The sequence below is a fragment of the Thunnus thynnus genome, chromosome 8 (assembly GCF_963924715.1).
Source record: "Thunnus thynnus chromosome 8, fThuThy2.1, whole genome shotgun sequence".
Taxonomy (NCBI): Eukaryota; Metazoa; Chordata; class Actinopteri; order Scombriformes; family Scombridae; genus Thunnus; species Thunnus thynnus.
Genome location: NC_089524.1, coordinates 12,240,811 through 12,247,500, shown reverse-complemented (window position 1 = coordinate 12,247,500; position 6,690 = coordinate 12,240,811). Strand labels below are relative to the sequence as shown.

The following is a 6,690-nucleotide window of genomic DNA, read 5'->3' as shown; positions in this document are numbered from 1 at the left end:
ATGCTATGTACACATCAATTAATCAGTAAGATTAATCCAATATCATCTTTGGATTTCCCAACTCAATACAGTGCAACCACTGGAATAAAATGAGGATTTCTCATCTACGTCCTTTCAGTAGTTATCAGAGCTTTTCCCCCCAAGCTGTTTGAGAGACATACTGTACATATTATAAATTATTTTTCCTGTTTTGATTTCATCTGGTGAGAGGCTCCCTCCACTTTACCTTGTACTCTGAATGTTTGGGTTCAGTTGTTGTTACTGTAAGTATGACCTTAAACTGTATTTAGATTGTATGCTTACATTTGATATAAAATTTGCTCTAAAAATGTGTTTTCAGATTGACATTTGATCATATGGTGTGATGTAGCGTATGGATTAAAAGTCTCTACTGTATATTATTGTGGTAAAGTTACTTACTCCCCATCCCCCCACTACCTACCTACCTACCTTCACACACACACACACACACACACACACACACACACACACACATAGTTACAAATCCACCATCACATCGTTCATAACATATCCGCTGAGGAAGACTTTGGGATGCTGAATGAAAGCTACAGAAAAGTCATCTGACCATTTTAACAGTCATCTTGCCTTTGGGTTCTCACAAAGAACAAAAAAAATGTTAGCTTCTTTTTTTTGTTATCTTTCACAAAACATATTTGAAGGAAGATGCTTCCTAAGGCCATTTTTTGAGCTACGTTAAACACTGTCTTTTGCATGATGTCAAAGACCTTGGCCAAGAACTGTACAGAAACGATGCTGGCAAAGGTAGCAGATCACTGCTTAGGATATAGGCTCCTTTGGTGTTCCGGCTCTGCATTTTTTTTTATTATTACCAAGTAATAAAACGCCAGGAAAAGAAAATAAAGTCTTGTTTCCTTCCCCAGAAGAACTGAGTCTTAGTTTAGTTTAAGTTAAGAGTAAGATCTCCCCTCAAATAACCCAATAACTCTAACCCTGAGTTAAGACTGCTTTTTTCCTCCCACTTTTTCTGAAGGTAAAAAAAAATTAACTCAGTAAATATCAAGGAAAATAATCACATTTGATGGGAATGGAAAAAAAAAAACGTGGAGTAAAATGAGAAGGGTGGGTTTGAGTTGGAGTTTCTCTGTTGAATCTCGCGGTATTTGACAGCTTCCCTCCACTCTTTGACACTTGCCCCTCCTCTGCGCTCCGGGAATGCTGGGTTGTTTACATTACTGGCACACGGGTCAGAAGTGCGGTGTGATGAGGGGGGCCTAGTGGAGAGAGACTGTCTGAAAACACGTACACATCTCGACTGGCTCTGCAGCAGCCGCAGTAGAGGCTCTCTCTCTCTCTCTCTCTCTCTCTCTCCCCCTCTTTAAAAAACAAAACTTTACAGCGCTCAAGCAACAGTGCCACGCAGGAAGAGAGGGCCCGACGAGTCGACTTTTTGAAGCGCCCTTGGAAAGAAAAGGGAAAGTCAAAACAAAGACGACCGCCATAACCATCAGGAGAAGCTCTCAACGTGAAGAAGGAACAGCTTAGCAACAGAGTCCCACTTCCTGGTAAGAACTCAGACAGCTGACAGTGAATTTATGAAACTGTACTACAGTGGACGGCTAATGAGCCACTTGTAAACTGTTTCCTCGCTTTATTTTTGACTTGTTTGGGAATTGACAGTTATAGAAAGCTCATAATAGTCACTAGTTGTTGTCCAGATGCGACCTTGACAGTCACTTGAAAAAGTTTCTACGAAGTTCGCTAGCTAGCTTAGCCTGTTTCAGGCTATTAGCATGTTGCATTGCTAACTTTCACTACCTTGAATTTACAAAGTCGCCGCTGACATTTGAAGTTAATAATGACACTGTAGTGTTATTACAGAGTGCGAAATGACAACGTAGCTTTCTACACATAGTAACAAAGCCATTTAGCTAAATATGTGGTGGAAACAAGACAGTAGTCAAATAGATTAGCCATTTATTATTGCCATGCTACTGTGACTGTTACAATGATGTTACAGTACACATGAGGCACAATTACTTCCTCATAAGGCCTTAAACTTCTACTCTTAAACATGAGACTGAGGCAATGTAGATCACGTTTGTCTTTTTTTCTGTATTGTTACACTAAGGCCGATTTATGTTTGTGTGTGTGTTTGCAGTGTAGGGATGTTTATGTGTTGTTTATGATTATTTTACTCTGTGTATCTATTCAGTATTTTAGGGAAAGTGAGTGTTTCCAAGTCAAAGAGAATTATTAGGTAGATGCTCTCTTTCATGTGCCTGTTTTGTCATGAAATTGCATGTTTCATGTGCATCCTATAAACTTAACGCACTACAAAGGTGGCAGACTACATGTGCATACCTTACATGCTCTCAGGTGGAGGGTAGATACCTGGCTAAATGAGCAATCTGCATAGCTTCATTTTATCTGCTTAGGTTAAGCTTAGCTGGCAGCTTCCACTGAATGCCAGTGCTCGTTCAGCTGTCCAGCCACACTCATTGACAATTTATTTATAGGGCCCTGTTTATGTGTATGAAGGGGGGGAGCTAAAAATGAAAAACAGAGCTAATGGAAGTAATATTTAGGTGATAGATGTCTGATGAGGCAAAGGTAACCCACTGAAACTTGATTCGTGAACTGTAGGTAGCGAAGAAGCATAAAAACATGCAAAGAGACAGGATAGTTTAAATGGCTACATGCCAGTAGCAAGTGATGACATGGAAGTAGGCTAAATGACTTTGTCTTTCACCAAGTTGCTTGTTAGCTCATTGAGGCTGGTGGTATTCAAGTAATTGTTATTTGTGGGGATAACATCAATTTGAGAGCGAGACCTCATACAAGTGGAGAGTCCAGCAGATTGTTGTGGGCATGATTGATGCATTGGCTGAGGCTGGGTGATATGAACAAAGTGAAATATCATTATATTTTTGACTAAATATCTCAATATTGATATTGTGACAATATTGTAGGCAGGGTGCAAAATTAGCTTTTTTGTCTACCAGCCAAATGGCAAGTGAATGTTCAAATTTTACCAGCCACTCAATAGATTACTATTTGCATATTTTACCAGCATTTGGCTGGTGGCTGGTGCTGATTTTGTGCCCTGATTGTGGGGATGACTATTGATACTTTCACAAAATAGTTACACAATGATTTTTTTGATAAATGATCATCAGTAATAGGGATATAGTAACTAAGTGGTTAAAGGCAAATAATAGAACAGCTAGAATCATCTGATAAGTTCAGAAAATTACATCACTTTCCTGTAATGCAGCCTTTAAAACCAGGAAAAGACAACACTTCTGCCATATCACGATATGCCGATATCCAAAATCTAAGACGATATCTAGTCTTATATCACAATATCGATATATAGCCCAGCCCTACATCAGCCAGTGTGAGTATTAAACAATAAACGCTGCCACTTATGCAAATGTTAATCAATAGATTACTTAAATTATTTAATCAACAATAACAAGTTAGTCAGGGTATCTTTTAATCAAATTAAGTCTTAATCAAATCAAGTTAAAGCTTAAGAGCAAGTATATGAATGTATCCATTTGTTATTTCCAACCCTCATATGTTTCACTTCAACCAAACTAGTTAACACATACTTTCTATTCAGTCACGGTATTACACAGAAATTCTAACACAAGACCACTTAAGTATTTCTTCTGAACCAAGTTGTTGAAACAAATACTTAAAAGCCATTGAGTTGTTTTCAGCAGAAATGATGTCAGTATGCTTTTGTAAACCATATAGTTAAAGTGTGTATTATATGCTGAAACATATCTGTCTGGAAAGACTTGAAGGTTGCTCCTAGCTTTCTGTTTCTGTTTCTGTTAACACTACAAGAGTTATAGCTTGGAAGACAGGGTTTATTTGGAAGAGAGCTACTGCTTGTTGTAAAGAGTTGGTTTATTTGAATGAAAAATAAATCAAGAAGTCTTCTTTGGGGGGGAAAAAAGTTACTTGTGTGACTCACTGCTTTTCTTATGAGTCAGAATGGTTATTGCAAAACCACGAAATGCTGATTACATCCAAAGCTCTGTCCAGACTTGAGTGGACAGCTTTGTAATGGCTCATCTTTCACATTATAATAATATTGATAATAATAATAAAAACAATAGTAACAATAATCATTCCAATACACATAATAATTACAATAAGCATAATAATAATAATAAACTTGACAAGAGATAAAATAGAAAAAGAAATTAGGAGAAAATACATCTAAAATTAAACCCCACAGATGAAGTATACAAGTATGTAGGCAGCCTGGCCGACCCATTCTGGGGGTCACACGTAGGTTGAAAACATTAACTCATGCCATGTCGCTGTCGCTACCTATCATAGCCAAATATTTCAGGCGTCACACTATCACATTTGGCTACGCTGCAGAGAGATGATTCAGACGAGAGTTAGTTGGAGCCGACATACCTTGTTGACCCAATTATTACTCACTTCTATGTCGCCACATTCGATCATCGTCAAAGACAACAGGCTTTAGTCTGCCAGCATCATCAGGTGATGGAGATGAACACCGGCTGGCTCTGTGAAGTTGACTATCAAGGAATGTGTCATGAACCGGATGATCAGCAAATGGCTGCCAAATGTTTGCATCAGTGTCTGTGGTTGGGGATTTGTGCCAGTTTATCCCACTTTGAATTTCAGCTTGATTAGAGGTGAATTGTTTTTGACAGACATTAGCAAAACTTAATTATTTTTGCCTTATTCTATTGTTTGAATTTAAATAAAGGTAGCCAGACTAGAAAGTCGTGATAGCAGTGTGTTTAGGCTCTTTGACTGACAATCCCTGAAAAAAAAAGAGGCATAGAAAAAGGAGCTTTGTCATCAAAATACTTGACCCTTTCCCTGCACAATTTATTTTACTTGATTATTGGTGGAGGCACTTACGATTCCATTATTTCATGAGAAAGAAGAAACAACAGCATTTCCCTTGTTTTGACATAGTCTTTGTTCACAACATAAATATTGGCCAATGTCAGGTCAGTGTAGTCATAACGGCAGCTTTCTACTATTGAGACATTCAGAGTTAGACCTAAATTCTCATTCATTGTTGTGGATAAATCTGCTGCACCCAAAGCAGTGATTTAGCGCAGTGGAATTTACCAGATCGCTCTATCCTGTGAGAGTTTCCTGTTTTAAACCCTGGAGCTGGCCCCTTTACTGGATTAAAGATCAGATGAGACATTTGTCATCTGACCACTTTAACAGTCATCTTGCCTTTGGGTTTACACAAAGAACAAAAAAATGTTAGCGCCTTTTTTTTTTTTTCTCTCTTTCGCAAAGCATATTTGAAGGAAGATGCTTCCTAAGGCCATTTTTGAGCTACATTAAACACTGTCTTTTGCATGATGTCAAAGACCTTGGCCAAGAATTGTACAGAAATGATGCTGGCAAAGGTAGCAGATCACTGCTTAGGATATAGGCTCCTTTGGTGCTCCGGCCTTGCAATTTTTTTTTGTTAATATGAAATAATAAAAAAACAGAAAAAGAAAATACAAGCTTGTTGCCTTCCCCAGAAGAATTTCGAATTGAGTCTTTCCTTTCCAGGCTTAGTTTGGTAGAGTTTAGAGTAAGGTCTTTGGCAATGAGAGTGGGCTGTCTAAGCAGCTTCTTACACTCCCCTCAAATAGCCAGCCTGTCAATATTTTTCATATCCATCTCCGTTCTATCTTATGAAGGGTCACTGATGTTTCAAGCATTCAAATATCCTTAGAGGATGCCTCGCGGCTCCTCACGTCACGTGAAAGTTCTCAATTTCACTGTGGCATTGATGCTTTCTCTCACTGGGCTCTACAGTGCTCTGGGGGGAAACAGACAACAAATACATGCAAACACAAAAATGACTGACCTAGGACCCTGTTTAAAGTTTATGAAACGCTTTCAGTGACCCCAGGTCAGCTTATGCCATGACCACACAATATCAGTGATTTATTTCACTGCAAAGGCTGTTTTGAAATGCTTTTTTTTTTTTTTTTTTTTTTTACAGCCATGCTCTCATCTTCAGCTGTGAAATCCTCTATATGAAACAACTCTATTAACATGTAATGGAGTAATGAACCTATTCAAATAATGGATTCATTAAAACAATAACAAAGAAGGCATTTTTTTTACTTATAGTAAAGAGCCTTTTAGCGGAAAAAATGTATTCAACAAAGAGGAAGTAATAAACGGCTTCATTATGCCTGCCTTGCTAAAGTGCACAATGGAAAGGTTCAGACAGGGCGTACTTAGAAATAATGTTGTTAATCTACATGGAAAGTAGGTAGATATCTCAATGAAGACTATGATATATGTCATTTTGCTGTAGTGTGCTGTAGCTTCTTTTAGTTAATTGGAGATGGGGAGTTGACCAGTATAGCTGTGTAATATAGCTAAAATGCTTATTTGTTAAATACACTGATGCTTTTGTTGTGTTCAGTTTGTTAATTAAGTGGGCCTTGTATTTGTGTGTCAGTACCTTTTAATACAGTGGCAGCCTGCATAAAAACTACTTATCCGGGCTATTTCTGGACTAACTTCACATGCATTATATTGTAGATATCTGATATCTAATATCTAGTATCAGAAATACGCCTGCAGGTTACCGCCTGTTGAGGAATATGCAGCTGTATATTGTTATCTAAACAAAGCTACTAAAGCCATGTTGGCATATTGGGAACTGTCCTGGAAAGATGGCTC

The 6,690-nt window shown here is 38.1% G+C and overlaps 1 protein-coding gene across 3 annotated transcripts in view; it reads left to right on the top strand.

The window, feature by feature from the left end:
• The first annotated feature begins 1,190 nt into the window (after window positions 1-1,190).
• nek7 (NIMA-related kinase 7) overlaps window positions 1,191-6,690 on the top strand; it is a 67,493-nt gene continuing 61,993 nt past the window's right edge. The window contains exon 1 of one of the 3 annotated variants that reach the window (XM_067596539.1): window positions 1,191-1,544. The gene's annotated coding sequence lies outside the window, so the exon portion shown is untranslated. The remainder of the gene's footprint in view (window positions 1,545-6,690) is intronic. The other 2 variants (XM_067596538.1, XM_067596537.1) reach the window with 2 other exon arrangements.